Source organism: Quercus robur, chromosome 6, assembly GCF_932294415.1.
Source record: "Quercus robur chromosome 6, dhQueRobu3.1, whole genome shotgun sequence".
Lineage (NCBI taxonomy): Eukaryota > Viridiplantae > Streptophyta > Magnoliopsida > Fagales > Fagaceae > Quercus > Quercus robur.
The window spans coordinates 40,488,516-40,504,715 of record NC_065539.1 but is presented as its reverse complement, the minus strand read 5'-3'; the positions used below and the strand labels follow the sequence as shown (position 1 = coordinate 40,504,715).

Sequence of the window (16,200 nt, the reverse complement as noted above, 5' to 3'; positions counted from 1 at the left end):
AAGGGGTTGAGTACAGGGGGTGTCTCTAGGAAGTGGAACACCCTCTGGAACGACGAACCCCTTGTAGGCAACGCTAATACGGCGAAGCTGAGGATCGTGGGCTCTGATCACGCACTTAGGTGCTTGGAAAGCAAACGAGAGAGGGGTGTATCCGAGGATTAAATGGGCTGCCCGGAGTTGGCTGTCATCTTCGTTCACGTATATCTCGGCTTGCAATACCCTATCCAAACTTGCTTTGTTGACTAAGCTGAGTCTGGGCTTGGTAGAACGTCTATCTACAAAATCATTGAATTGAAATGAAGTCTCATTAGAGATACGAATACTGGGACTCAAAATAAAAATAAAAAAGAAAAAAAAGAAAAATATGTGTGTATAAACCAAACTTTATAAATCTACGGCTATATTCCCACCTGGTTCTCCTTCCTCCATTGGGCAAGGCAGATCATCATGTCATTTTCCAGAAAAGATAAGGAAATCCTCCTTTAAATTCTTGTTTGAAGTAGGAAGGTATTGAATTAGCCTCACCGCAGGATATCTCGACTTGAGATAATATCCCTGCCCCTTTAAATGGTGGAGGTTGTACACCCAATTCACATCATGATGGGTCAGGTTTAGGTTCATTCTCTCATTCAAGGCTTCTATACTTCCCAGGACTATAAACATGTTTGGGGCACATTGAGTAGGGGATAACCAAAAGAACCTAAGGTAGTTTCTAGTAATAGTACCCATGGGAATGGTTATCCCACCTTCTATGAAGGCAATCATGGGAATGACCACTTCCCTTGTTCTTCTAGCACCGGCCCACTCCTCCTGGGCTGCATACCTCACACCCACTATTAGGGGGATCCTATACTTAGCCCGAAAACTTCTTATACCCTCCTCGGACTCAACCAGACACTAAAACTTACCCATTTTCCTAAAGGGTTTCGTAGAAAAATTAACGAGTTTAAGATGAAAGCTAAGAAGGTTTTAAGAAGACTTACAAGTTTGAAAGAAGGTCCTCAGACAAGATTCTAGTATTTGTAGATGCACAAGGAAATAAAAAAATAAAAAAAAAGAGAGGCAGATTCAGTGTATGAGCTTTAGAATTGTGTGATCACTGAAAATAAGAGAGAGAATTGATTCGAAAAACTATTTATAGTGGCGCAGAAGTTACAAGCAGGAAAGTTCCTGCTCGTAAAACAAGAAAAGCCTCCTACCATTCGATTTATATTTTACCATTGAACATGGGAGACAGGGGCGTCACCAAAATTTAATGCTAGGCACGCCTTGGTCGTCGAAGCATCAGGAGCGTATCCAAAGCATACCAAAAGACATGAAGTAGGTCAAGAATATTGAGTGAAGCCAAAAACGAGACGGGATAAGAACATCAAAATCATCCTTTTCTTCCGAGGAGTCAAAAAAGCAAGATTTTGAGGGGCTATTGTGGGGCTATTGTGGGGGCTAGTTAATCAAGAAGTGTTGTTAAAAGCGGTAACTGAACTATGACCCTATCCGAGGACGTTAGGCCATTTGAAGAGGCCCAAATAAAGCTATGAGTAGAATAAAGTTAAGAGAGGAGTAGAGGCAACGTGATATGGGCCCAACAAGTGTTCGAGGACAAAAGTATCCTCGGCAACATGTGTCCGAGGTGAATCTGAGTGCCTTATCATTACGGACTTACTTCGAGACTACGTCACACTAAAGGTAGGACATTGGACTAGGGATAAGGATAAAAAGGCAGATAAATATCTCTAAAGGCTGCAACCTCTACATTAACTATCTCTCAACCAATTCTCTGGCCGCATTAATGTGGAGGTGATGCCTGAACAGTGATGAAACAGCCTTATAGCTACTGGTTGAAGGTTCTAGGAAATGTTAGATGGGACAGGAAGGAATCCCCCAAATCTAATCTACACGTGTGTGGTGAGGATGACACTAGGATGGTAGTATATAACATGGAAGAATGCATTGAGAGAGGGGATTGGAACTCCTCTACAATATTACTTTTAAGAAAAATAAGTTGAAACATAGAATGGAAGCTTTAGCAAAGAGAGGTTGTTAATAGAACTTGCATCAAACTGTCTTAGAACGTTAAACCTAATAATTTTTCTTCTAGGATAAATCTAGTTCTTCCGCCCACTCTCTAAAAATTTATTGTTCGGGCCGTTAGCGTTTGAGCCCAAAAACGTTTTGGGCCCAAAACATTTTCAGTCCTTACAAATACAAATCCAAATTTAAGAACAAGAACATTTTCCTTTATTTGACATTTTCTCTTTTTTTTTTTTTCCTAGAAAACAAACACAAGATTAAGCAAGAACACAAACACAAATCCAGTAAGAACACAAACACAAACACAAATGCTGACAAATCCAGCTAGAAGACAAACACAAATCTAGCAAGAATACAAACACAAACCCATCAATCCATCTTCAGCAAAACCAGCAACAACCCAAAAAACACAAATACAAATCCAAAGAGGTCCATGGCACAGTCCCCAAAAACACAAGAATAAAAGCAAATCTGATTCTCAGAGCTCATCAATCTGAGCAGATCTTCTTTGGAAATGGACACGGAAAATGCAGCAGAGGAAATGATGCCGTCGTCCCTGTCGAGCCTCATCTCTCTCGCCTTCACTTCCGCCTCCTCCTCCTTCGCTCAACAACCTTACTTCTCTAAGCTCCTCTCCTTCAATCTCGATCGTCTACTGTTTAAGATAAACAAATCAATAAATAAAAGAATAGTTTACTTCCTTCTTTTTTCGATTTCTAACCCACAGATCAGCAACCCATTTCCTATTCGATTTTCCAACAATTCTTCTAGCAACCAAACAGTCCTCAAACACACACAGTATTAGCTAAAACCAAAAACCCAGAAACAAGAAACGAGCAAATAAACCAGTAAATGAAACAAAACTCATAGGTTACAAACAAACACACACACAAAATAAAAGTACAGATCGAATCGAAATATTGAAACAGAAATCATAGATGGGAACGTAGAAACATGAGGAATTTTATTTTATTTGTTTTTGTCTTTGTTTGGTTTTATCTCGTACCATAGGTAGATGCAAACTGAAAGAGCTGAGCAGAGGCTCCTCTGAAGGAACAAATAAAATTCATTGCCACATTCGGTGCATTGTCTACTATTTAAGAAGTGTGGTGGTCAGGTTCTGGGTTTCAATGTGAGTTTGGTGATTGAAGAAGTCTGGGTTGTGGCTTCTGGGATTTGATGATTTTCCAGTTTTAAACTTTATGGGCTTATGGCTTGGGGATTTGATGATTTTGCTGGGTTGAAAATGAGGGCTTTGAGACTTATGATTTCGTTTTTGAGCTGAATTTTTTGGGTTTTTTTTGTGTGTTTGTTTCTCAAGAAAACTTTTGGGGATGAACCCAAGGAACATGAACATGTTCTTCAGAAAAAAAAGTAATGTAAGAAATAAAATTTTTAATTTAATTATCTTATTTTATTTTAAAAGAATTTAGAAAAAAAACATGAAAATGTCTTTTTTATTATTATTTTATGCTGACTTGGCATTAATTAAATAATAAATAATTTTTTTTTATTTTATTCGCCACGTCAACATTTACTGTGTCAACAGTACACTCCGTTTGTCACGTCAACTTTTTCTGTTAGTTGGGTGACGGTAAAAACTTAAATGTTACGCGTTAATTGATTTAAGGACTAAAAGTGGTAAAATGAAAATATAGGGACCAAAATAGAAATGACCCCAAAATGTAGGGACTAAAAGGACATTTACGTCGAAAATGAAATGTATATTTAGCGCGTAAAAAAGGGAGAGCCATATGTTTGAAAATCAAATGAAAAATTTGACCTAATTCATTGAGACATATATACGTTAAAACGTGCATTTATTACTGTGGACCCCATGGAACCAAGATATAATCTTTGCTTGTAGCCTAATTCAGGTCCTGAAGACTATAAATAGGGACCATGTTACTGCACAACACCACAAGCCTACTTTTCTCTACTTTGCCCTAAACCTAGAACTTTCTGAGTTTTCTTGCTTTGTTTATACACAACACAATGGCTAGCAACAAGATTGCGCTAGCTTCTGCACAGCAACCCATTAAGGCTGAGCTGAGCATGTTAACCATGTCAGACGAGCAGATCACGAATCACATTTATGCAACCCATGTTCATGCTGACGACACTACAAAAAACGCAGCTATAAGGGATCTATAGAAACGCGGCTATAGCCGCGTTTTCTAAAAACGCCACTATAGCTAACTTAAAACGCAGCTATAGGTCCAACCGAATAATTTTTTAAGGTGGACTTATAGCCGCGTTTTTGTGTCTTAAAAAGCGGCTAAAGGTCACCTACAGCCGCGTTTTTCAAAAAACACAGCTATAGGTAACCTGTAACTGTGTTTTTATGATTTAAAAACGCGGCTACGGGTCACCTTTAGCCGCGTTTTTACATAGAAAAAACACAGCTACAGGTTGTCTATAGCCGCGTTTTTAAAAAATGCGGCTATAGTTCCCGTAAAAATTTTTTAAGAACCTACCTATAGCTGTGTTTTTTCTTTTTAAAAACGCGGCTATAGGTAGCGCTTAAAAAAAAAAAAAAATTTCCTGAAGCTTCCCACGTACACTACCTTTCACACCTGCACCCCCCCTTTCCCACCTACCCCTACTTACTCTCTTTTCTTTCTTTTCCCTTTCTTTCTTCATTCTTCAGGTGGTTCGTTCTTTCTTTTTTTTTTTTTTTTTTCGTTTTCTTTCTTCCTTCTTCACATCTGGGTTAGTCTTTTTTTTTTTTTTTTTTTTTTTTCTTCCTTCACATCTGGGTACCCTTTCTTTTTTTGTTCCTTTTTCTTTCTTCCTTCTTCACAGGTTTGTGTTCTTTTTTGTTTCTCAGCTTGTGCTTTTGTTTTATTGAATGGAATTAGTGTTAGATTTGGTTGGTTTTGTTGAATGAGAGGAGATTCATGGGTTTGTGTTATATTTTGGAACACGTTTTGTTTGATTTTGAATTTTTTCATTGTGTTTGTATCGTGAGTATGTTGTGTTTGATTTTTAATTTTTTGGGTTTGTGTTTGATTTTGAATTTTCTGGGTTTATGTTTGATTTTTAATTTTTTGGGTGCATGTGTTTGGATTGTGAGTTTATTGTGTTTAATTTAAAATTTTCTGGGTGTATTTGTATTGTGAGTATGTTGTATTTGATTTTGAATTTTCTGGATTTGTATTTGATTTTGAATTTTTTGTATTTGTGTTTAATTTTGAATTTTTTATATTTGAATTTTCTGGGGAAAAAAAAACCCAGAATTTTTTTTTTTTTAAAAAAAAAAAAAAAAAAAACCTATAGCCGCGTTTTCAAACGCGGCTTAAAGCTGGTCTATAGCCGCGTTTCCAAAAACACGGCTATAGGCCAAATCCTATAGCCGCAGTTAGAAAGCGCGGCTATAGGCCTTGAGCTGCGGTCTTTAGGCCGCGTTTATAACGCGGCCTAAAGACCGCAGCTCAAGGCCTATAGCCGCGCTTTTGGGGTCTTAAGCTGCGTTTTTCAAACGCAGCTGTAGACCGGTTTTTTTATAGTGCGACGACAATGTTGATGATATCGTGGAAAACATTCTCAAGCATGCCACGGTTGTTGCTGGCAATGTTATGCTAGTATATATATCTATATATATGTTACCACTACATGCACATACTCTCTTATGAGTATTAAATAATTAAACATAATTTTCTAATAACTAAAACTTTTCGAAACATCAATAACTTATGACAATATCTGTAAACCTCCATGGCTTATATCCAAATCAATGGCATAGAGATGAACAAAATTTTTTTCACATATTTAGTTTTGAAAGGAATAAATAGATACATGCTAAGTTGTTTTTTGTTTAAATTTAAACAAGAAAAATTGGTAATTTCAAATTTTTATTCTCTTCATATATGTCTTTGAGTTTTTTCATGGAAAATTGCTTATGGCTTACTCTAGGGTACCCATGGGCACCCGGAGAATATTGAGGAAAAGGCTCCTAAAGCTGGCTTCACTCTATCACTGTGTACACTCAAGCATCTTTCCTCCCTAGTAATTACAAAAGAATAGCAGTTTTTGTCCAACATTGTAACTATTATAAAAGAATAAATTTAATAATCTAACTATTATTCGAACAATTGGTAATTTGATGCCAAATTATGTAATGCGAGATGACATGCAAATCTCCAGGTGAGGAATTTGCACACAAAACAACAATTTCAATACTTAATAATCTCTCAAATTACTCATGGGATTCAAAGGCAGGGTTGACACTTGTGGCTTTTGCTATGGAGTATGGGGAATTATGGATCCTTACCCAACTTCACTCATCAGACCAACTCGCCAAACTAACTGGGATCTTGAAGCGAGTACCTACCATCTTAAGCCGTCCAGGCCTTCAGAAACACAAGAAAGCGATGGTAGAACTTAACAACTTGGTCAAGGTCACATTAGAAGTCATTCAATGCATGTTTGAGTTAGAGAAGCTATCCATCTATGGTACAAAAGATGTACCATCATTGTCAATAGCCATGGACTGTATCCCAATAGATGTCTATTGGGCTGTCATAACTATCGCAGCTTGTATGACTCAAATGTGTTGCATCATTAATGATGAGTAAGTCTTTGCCTTTGAAATGAAGAATATGTCCATAAATAATTGTGTATAATATCATATATTTAATCTAACGCAATAACCATGCTTATTGCTTAATTTCAGGGACAGGACACAGGATCTATCACCCTTTGCTCAAAAAATCAATTACACCCTTACCTTGCTAAGGATGCAGATTACACTTTGCCGTCAACAAATAGGTTAAATATGTTGCACATTAAATATAATAGGTTAAAAATGCGTAGGAATTCTAATCAAAGATTGCTGTTCAATGTAGAGATAATAGATGTAGGGAATTAACCCAAATTCCCAACTTGTGAGAAACGAAAAAAAAAAATGGAGAAAACATACGCTAAAGAAGGCAATCACACGCACAAGACAGTTATTTATATAGTTCAGTAATTTGCCTACGTCCATGGAGTTGCAGGGATTTCACTATTATCAAGGAAAAAGAAATACAAGATGCTGCTACAATTTTTCTTCACTCTCAAAAACACAGAAAAAACACAAACCCTAATTACACAATTGCATTTTATACACAAGCCTATTGCCCCCGGACACCTAGGAGGCTTGTCCATGAGCACTCTGGCTTGGACCTATCAGCCCAAGCCTCCACTTCATGGACTAAGCCTCAAAAAATCTCTCATTAAAAACCATACAACATTATTCGGGTCAGGTCAGGTTGTCAATCCAGTTCAAACAAAAACTAGACTCCACAAAACCCAACAAATCTCCCACTTGGAGACTAGTTCAATCACCAATATCAACCGCAATCCTCTAAAACACAATCCCTCGTCCCTGCAACTCATCCTCTTGTCCTCAAGTTAGAAGACCAACTGAAGTTGCACACAACTTCAGCTTCTCAATAGTGACACCCTTAGTCAATATGTCTACTGGGTTCTTAGATCCACAAATCTTTTAAATATTACCAGCTTATCTTCAACAAGGTAAAAAATAAAGTGGTATTTTGTTTATATATGCTTCGACTTTGAATGAAAAGCTGATTTTTTGGCAAGAAAGATTGCACTTTGACTGTCACTGTGTAGAATGTTCATCTCCTGCTTCTTACCCAAATCATCTTAGAAACCATGTAGCCAAATCATCTCCTTTCCAGCTTCAATTGCTGTAACACACTCAGTTTTTGTAGTAGACAAAGTAACAATCTTTTGTAGATTTGAAGCCCATGATATAGCTATACCACCCAGAGTGAAAACAAACCCAGTAATACTCTTTCTACTATCAATATCATCAGCAAAATCAGCATCTACCTAACCCTGCAGTTTCAAACTTGCACCTGTGAAGCAAAGACATGTATTTAATGAACCCTTCATATATCTCAGAATCCACTTGACTGCCTCCCAATGCTACTTTCCAGGCTTACTCATGAATCTGCTCACAACTCCCACTGCATGTGCAATGTCTACCCTTGTACACACCATAGCATACATCAAGCTGCCAATTGCTAAGACATAGGGCACCTTGTTCATATAGTCCCTTTCTTCTTCTGTTTTCAGTGACTATTCTTTGATTAGTTTGAAATGACTACCCAAGGGTGTGCTCACTGGTTTAGCTTCATTCATATTGAATCTGCTGAGAACTTTCTTCACATACTCTGACTGTGAAAGTTTCAATGTACCATTAGCCTTATCTCTAATGATTCTCATACCAAGGATTTACTTTGCAGCTCCCAAATCCTTCATTGCAAACTGTTTGGACAATTGTTTCTTCAGATTATTAATCTCCTCAATGCTAGACCCTACAATAAGTATATCATTCACATACAATAGTAATATGATATAAGAATTGTCAAAATACTTGACATAGCAACAATGATCAGTTTCACATATCTTGAACCCAATTCTATGTATAAAATTGTCAAATTTCTTGTACCACTGTCTAGGAGCTTGTTTTAGGTCATACAAGCTCTTTCTCAATTTGTAGACTAGATTCTCTTGTCCCTGAACAATGAACCCTTCTAGCTGAATCATGTAAAGGTCTTCCTCCAAGTCACCATGAAGGAATGTCGTCTTCACATTTAACTGCTCAAGATGTAAGTTTTCTACAGCCACCATACCTAGTATTAGTATGATTGTTGACATCTTCACAACTAGAGAAAATATCTCTATGTAGTCAATGCCCTCCTTTTGCTAGAACCCTTTAACAACTAATTTGCCCTTGTAACGTTTGCTACTATCATACTCGTTCTTAATTCTATAGACCCACTTGTTGTGCAAAGCCTTCTTTCCTACTGGCAATTCAGTCAGTTCTCATGTCTAATTCCCCAACAAGGAATCCATCTCATCCTTCATGGCTAACTCCCACTTGCTTAAATTCTCATCTTGCAAGGCTTTATCATAACACTCTAACTCACTACCATCAGTCAACAGAAGATAATTTAAAGCAGATGAATAACACTGTAGAGGTCTAATATTCCTGGAAGATCTGCAGACTTCAGCTACAGGTGTACTATGATTTACCTGTGAATTTACATTCTCCTTATCTTCTTTACCCCCTTTCTGGACAGTACTTTCAATCAATTCATCTAAGCTAACAAACTCAGATTTCTTTTGATCAATCTCTATAACATCTGACACTACAGTTGACCTGTCCTTGTACATAACCAATTCATTAAATATCACATTTCTACTTCTGATGATTTTCCTGTTTTGTTTATCCCAAAACCTATAGCCAAATTTCTCATCACCATAGCCAATGAAAAAACATATTTTAGACTTTGCATCAAGTTTACTATGAGCACCAAAATCAATATGAACATAAGAAACACAACCAAAAACTTTTTAAGTGTAAAAACTTTACCTTTTTATCGCTCCAAACCTCCTCAAGAAGTCTGAACTCTATGGGAACTGATGGTCTTCGGTTTATCAAGTAAGTTGCAGTACTAACAGCATCAGCCCAAAAAGTTTTTAGTAGTCCAGCACGGAACCTCATACTTCTAGTACGTTCATTGAAAGTTCTGTTCATGCGCTCAGCCACACATTTTGTTGTGGTGTCCCAGGAATGGTCTTCTCCATCCTAATTCCTTGTGCAGCACAATACTCATTGAACCCTCCAGCTATGTACTCTCTTCCATTATCTGACCTCAAACATTTTACTTTCAAACCTGTTTCTATCTCAACCATGGCCTTTCACTTCTTAAAAGTTTCAAATACATAAGATTTATTTTTCAGAAAATAAACTTATACCTTTTTGCTTGAGTCATCAATAAAAGTGATGTAGTATCATGAACCTCTAAGGGATGCAACCGAAGAAGGCCCCCACAAATCAGTGTGTACTAATTCCAATTTTTCAGCCTTCGGTGTCCTGTCAGTTTTCAAGAAACTCATTTTTTTCTGCTTTCCTAAAATGCAACTTTCACATATGTCAAAATCAATGGACTTCAATTATGGTAGTTTTCCTTCTGACAACAGCATCTTCATCCCTTTCTCACTCACATGACCAAGTCTGCAGTGCCATAGGCTTATGTCACTACTATCATCAGCAACTGCAATTGTGTCTTTTGGACTTGAGGTCATATACAAAGTACCAATCTTCTTTTCACAAGCCAATACTATGTCTCCCTTTGTAACCTTCCAAGTACTACCAACAAATAGTATTGCATGTCCTTCATCATCAAGTTGTCCAACAGAAATCAGATTCCTCCTCAGGTCAAGAATATGTCGAACCTTCTCCAGTAACCAAACAAATCCATTGGGCAACAATATCCGGACATCTCCCATACCTACAACATCCAAGGCTGAACCATCAGCCAAATACACCTTACCAAAATCTCCTGCAATATAATTCCGTATGATTTCTTAGTGTGGAGTGGTATAAAACGAAGCTCCTGAGTCCAAAATCCAATCATCAAGTGGACTGTCTACTGCAAGAAGTAATGCATCATGTACCTCTTCTGTTACAGCATTAGCAGAGTCATCTTCATTCTTCTTCTTAGGGTTTTTGCTTTGCCTCCTAAAGTGACCTGTTTTCCCACAGTTCCAGCATTGTATTTGTTAGTCTGATCTAGATTTACTTCTTTTCCGATTAGAATTTCTGGATTTTGATCTGCCTCAATTTGAATTTCTGTCATTACATCTGCCTCTTGTCTCAAGGTTTAGGGCAAAACCAGATCCTGAGGTTTTGCCTGCATTTCTTTTGCGAATCTCCTCAGCCAAAATTAAATCTCATATATCATTATACTTGAATTTTTCCTTTCCTGTAGAATTGCTTACTACTATCCTCATTGCCTTCCAACTGTTTGGCAAAGAAGCCAAAACAATTAGTGCACGGATCTTATCATCAAAATCAATTTCTACAGACGACAATTGATTTGTGATAGTATTAAATTCGTTCAAATGTTGTGCTACTAATGCATTCTCTGCCATCTTCAAATTAAACAGTTTCTTCATTAGATGTACCTTGTTGTTTACTGACAGCTTTTTATACATACCAGACAAAGTTTTCATCAGATTTGCTGTGGTCTTCTCCTTTACAACATTGTGTGCAACATACCTAGATAGAGTTAACCTAATAACTCCCAAAACCTATCTGTCAAGAAGCGCCCATTCCTCAGCCTTCATAGTCTCAGGTTTTGTCCCTAAAAGAGGCAGATGCAATTTCCTCCCATAGAGATAATCTTGAATCTGCATCCTCCAATACGTGAAGTCTGTGCCATCAAACTTTTCTATTCCAGACGCCTTTCCTGCTTCCTCTACCATTGCTCCCACTCAAACCTAACCCTAGGCTCTGATACCAGTTGTAGGGAATTTAACTGAAATCCCCAACCTATGAGAAACAAAAAAAAAAAAAAAATGGAGAAAACACACGCCAAAGAAAGTAATCACACGCACAAGACATTATTTACGTGGTTTGACAATTTGCCTACGTTTATGGAGTTGCAGGGATTTCACTATTATCAGGAAAAAAGAAATATAAAATGCGGCTACAGTTTTTCCTCACTCTCAAAAACACGGTAAAAACACAAACCCTAATCACACAATTGTGTCCCAAGCCTCCGCTCCATGGACTAAGCCTAAAAAAATCTCCCATTAAAAACCACGCAACATTATTCGGGTCGGGTCGGGTTGTCAATTCGGTTCAAACCAAAACTAGACTCCACAAAGCCCAACAATAGAGGCATATCGAAAACTCTCCAAACTTTTACAAACCCCAACTGTGATCATGGAGATGTTCAAGACACTGATTTTTGGCAAAGATAATGTGCAGCCACTCATTGATGGTTCCACTAACAGAGTGGTTAGCTCTTATGACATATCACTTTTTATGGTTTTATTTCTACTACTATTATCACTATTATATAACGGATTGAGATCTATTGCACCATCGCACACCCTTGAAGCGATGTTCACTCCAAAAGTATAAGTGCTTATGGGGTGTGGAGGGCAAAGGTCAGGGTTCAAGTTTCCAAGAGAGAGCTTCACACACATATATACTTAGATTAGACTAGATTAGATTTTCTATCATGTATAAAAATTAAATAAATAAATAAAATTCCAAATTTTGAAAAAGTAAAAAATGATTTGAGAGGTATTGCATGGTGTAATAGCCTAGACCCCAATCCAACAGTCTTTGATAGCATACTACAAATAAGGGTGTCTTTAGCATTGAGTCGGGTTATAGTATTTGCTCATGTTTGGCCTAAATCTAGCTCAACTATGATTTTAGAAGTTACCAAAAACTATATCCTTTGATAAACACTATGCAAATAAATTACTAGGAACTCTGAACCACCCAAGTGGACTCTAAACCAACCCAATAAAGAGAGTAGCTAGCAATCTGCAAGCCTAGTCCAAACCTAGTCCCATTTTTGAAACACATGACATATCTATCAATAATATTGTAAATAAAATTTAATTTATTTTCTCATTCATTTATGCATAATTTAAAATTTATCATTAAAAATTAAGACTAGATAGTATATAATTTGAAGTTTTCTTCATATAAATAAAATAAAAATCAATTATTGAATGGGGTTGTTGTCATAAATCAAGCCTAAGCCCAACTCAAAATGATGTTGAACCAATAAAAAATAGCCAGCCTAAGTGTTATGGACACGCATAATCTCTAAGGGATAAAACCCTTTTTCGTCCCTACATTTTCACACAATTCTCACTTTGGTCCCTAACTTTTTTTTTCACCGATTTTAGTCCCTATTCTAGAAAACGCGTCTTGTTTTTGTCCCCGACGTTATATCAAAGACAGAAATTGCACAGCTAGCAAACAGAATAAATTAAAATATTAAAATAATGCACCCTGTGTCCACGTGGCTTTCCATGTCAGCCTCTAAATTAAAAAAATTAATTTATTAATTTTAACTAAATAAAAAAATTAAAAACCAAACCCAGCAAGAACAACAAATTTCAAACCCAGCAAATTTAAAACCCAAAAAATTAAATTTAAACCCATATTCCAAAAATCTGGATTTGATTTTTGTGTTTGATGTTTTGTGTAAATTTTAACTAAATGAAAAAAAAAAAAAGGAAAAAACTGAAATAAAAATAAAAACCCAGAAAAGTAAGAAAATTCAAAACCCCAGAAAATTCAAAACCCAAAAGGAGAAGGAGAACAAGAACAAACCCAGAAAATTCGTACCACTGTCACTACCAAACCTCCATACCCAAACCCACTACTGAGCCACAAACAACTACTAAGATCCATACCCTTCAGTTTTTAGAGACCCACGCAAGACCCAAGATCCATACTCTTCAGTTCTACCAAGCCACAAACCCATCAGCTAAACCAACCCAACAACCATCGAAGCCAACCAAGCCACCATCGAATCCAACCCAGCCAACCCATCAAATCCAACCAACCCACAGCAAGCCAAGACCATCCATGGTGAGCCACGACCACCCCACCCACAGCAACCCACGACAAGCCACGAACACCTCACCCATGGCGAACCACGACTACCCATGAGCAAACACCAGACCACGGCAATTTGAATCCCACCTACCCAAAGCCTCCATGCTGATCTGTGCCACGCCGATCTGAGGCTCAAAAGCCAATATTGAAAGAGAGGAGAAGCTTTCAAGGTGAGAGGAAGAGAGGAGAGAGCGTGGGAAAAAGAGAGAAACTCTGAAAGTGAGAGGAAGAGAGAGAGTGAGATTAAAAAATAATTTTCTAGGTTTGTTCTTGTTCTTGTTCTCCTTCTGGGTTTTGAATTTTTGGGTTTTTGAATTTTCTTACTTTTCTGGGTTTTTATTTTTATTTCAGTTTTTTCCTTTTTTTTCATTTAGTTAAAATTTACAAATTAATTTTTTGTTTTTAAAAAATGACGTGGAATTTGTGGGTATTACTTTAATGTTTTTAATTTTTTCCATTTACCAGCTGTGCAATTTCCGACACTAATATAACGTCGGGGACAAAAACGAGACGCGTTTTCCAGAATAGGGACTAAAATCGGTGAAAAAAAAAGTTAAGAACCAATGTGAGAATCGTATGAAAATGTAGGGACGAAAAAGGGTTTTATCCCTATCTCTAACCCAAGTCCTTAGATTTTTGAGCTGGCTAGCCTAACACGTCTGGCCACTGTTACATTTGTATATAACTATATTCGATCTAAACTATGCAATAATTACATCATCTATTTAATTATTAAAATATTACAACTTCGATCTAACATAGCTCAATTTTCATAATTGTATTGCATAAATAGGTTAATATCGATGTGCTGAAAAAGAAGAATGTTTTGTTTTACATTTTGGCCCTAGACATCACCATCAATGATATTTTGATTCTCAAGCCAATTTATGAAGGAATAAGAAAGGAAGATAAATACAAAATTGTGTGGATCCCAATTGTAGAGCAATGGACCGATGAACTACAAAAGAAGTTTGAGATGTTGCGGTCTAAGATGCCATGGTATGTAGTGTAGTACTTTTCACCAGTATTAGGCATCAAGTTCATTAAAGAGGAGTGGAACTTAAAAAATAAGCCAATCCACGTGGTGATGAATCGACAAGGGAAGGTGGAACACCCAAAGCACTCCACATGATCAGAGTATGGGGAATGAAGGCCTTTCCTTTCACTACTATGGTTGAAGAAACTCTTACTAATAGAGTGGATGGGATAGGATCAGTATGGTTTGACATTCACCCAGATGTTTCAAATTGGGTAAAGTTATTTACTTATTTTCTCAAATCTAAATAAATATAAATACTTACATTACATATTAAAATCATCTGCATTTGAAATGAATTCATTTTATAGTCTACATATAAACATTAGGATTTACGAATCTATAAGTGTATTTATTGTCACATCAAAATTTTAAATGACGTGGCATTATATATTGTTAGATTCAAAAAATAAAATTTTAATGATGGAATAGAATTTTTCTCCGTTTCAAGTTAAATGGAGAGGATCACACAGGTGGTGAGGGATCATGGTCACACACAATAACGTGTACACATATTCATGCACTTTGAAAAGCAAATTTTAAACAGATTAATTCAAATAAAATTATTGCTTTGTTGTTTAATCAGATCAAACAAGAGAAGTGTATTTTCTTCTATGGACGCAAGGACAATGAATGGATCCAACAATTTAACAAGAAAGCAGCCACCTTGGCTAATGACCTAGTCATGAAGGATACAAAGATTTTCATTAAGTTGTTCTGCATGGGAAAAGGCAGTAAAGGGGAGGATGAACCCAACATCTTAGGGCATTTCTGGAACCGTATAGAGAGTTTTTTCTTCTCTAAGACTCACAAGAAGACTGAATAAGACATTGTAACTTAGGAAATCCAAAAGTTGCTTTCATACAAGATTGAAAGTGGATGGGTTGTGTTGAACAAAGGATCTAGATTGGTGATTAGTGGTAATGGGACACCAATGTTGAAGGTCTTGGAGGAGTTTGACAAAAAGAAGGAGCTAGTGCGTGAGGTTGGCTTTGAAATTTGTGTCAAGAATCACCATGAGAAGATTATTCAAGCAGGTCGCCATTGTTGCCATGTTGACATCCCCATGAATGCTGGAAAGGTCCCAGAGCATATTAAATGCCCCGAGTGTCCTCGTATCATGGAGACTTATATCAGCTATAACTGTTGCCACATTGATGGTCCTATGAAAGCACTGCACTAAATGACAATCTCTCTCTCTCTCTCTCTCTTTCTCTACCAAATAATTATGTGTCTAAGTTTGTAACGAGTACCACTTGTGTGATGTATGTGATGTGTAAGTGTAATTCTACAATAAGGGAATCTTGATTACGATGGTAATCCGATGCCCATGTTTATAAATTTATCTATGTAATCGTTTGATGTTCGTGTTGCAATTGGAGGGTGTATTTAAATATTTATTATGCATGGCAATAGAACCAAACAAATTACGATAATAACAATCGTAGAGTGAGAGAGGGCAGAGAGAAGCAATAACTTTCACTCCGAAGCCCTGGAGAGTGATAATCAATCAATGGCATTTGGTATATGGTGGATACCTTTCAATAGTAGTAGTAATCAGTGTCAATATTGTATTTTGTCCGGCTCCGATTCATGTGTCAAAATAAATGTCAATGATTGGATAGTAGATCAAAGGGTCACAATATTTAAAACCCTTTTTATAGCAATTGAGACCAAAACC

At 36.9% G+C, this 16,200-nt stretch overlaps 1 protein-coding gene and 1 pseudogene across 3 annotated transcripts in view; both read left to right on the top strand.

Annotated features, from left to right (window-relative positions):
- LOC126688744 (protein SIEVE ELEMENT OCCLUSION B-like) overlaps positions 1 to 16,200 on the top strand; it is a 100,595-nt gene that overhangs the window by 19,840 nt on the left and 64,555 nt on the right. The gene's annotated exons all lie outside the window — the stretch shown is intronic.
- Positions 4,027 to 15,714, top strand: LOC126688746 (protein SIEVE ELEMENT OCCLUSION B-like; annotated as a pseudogene).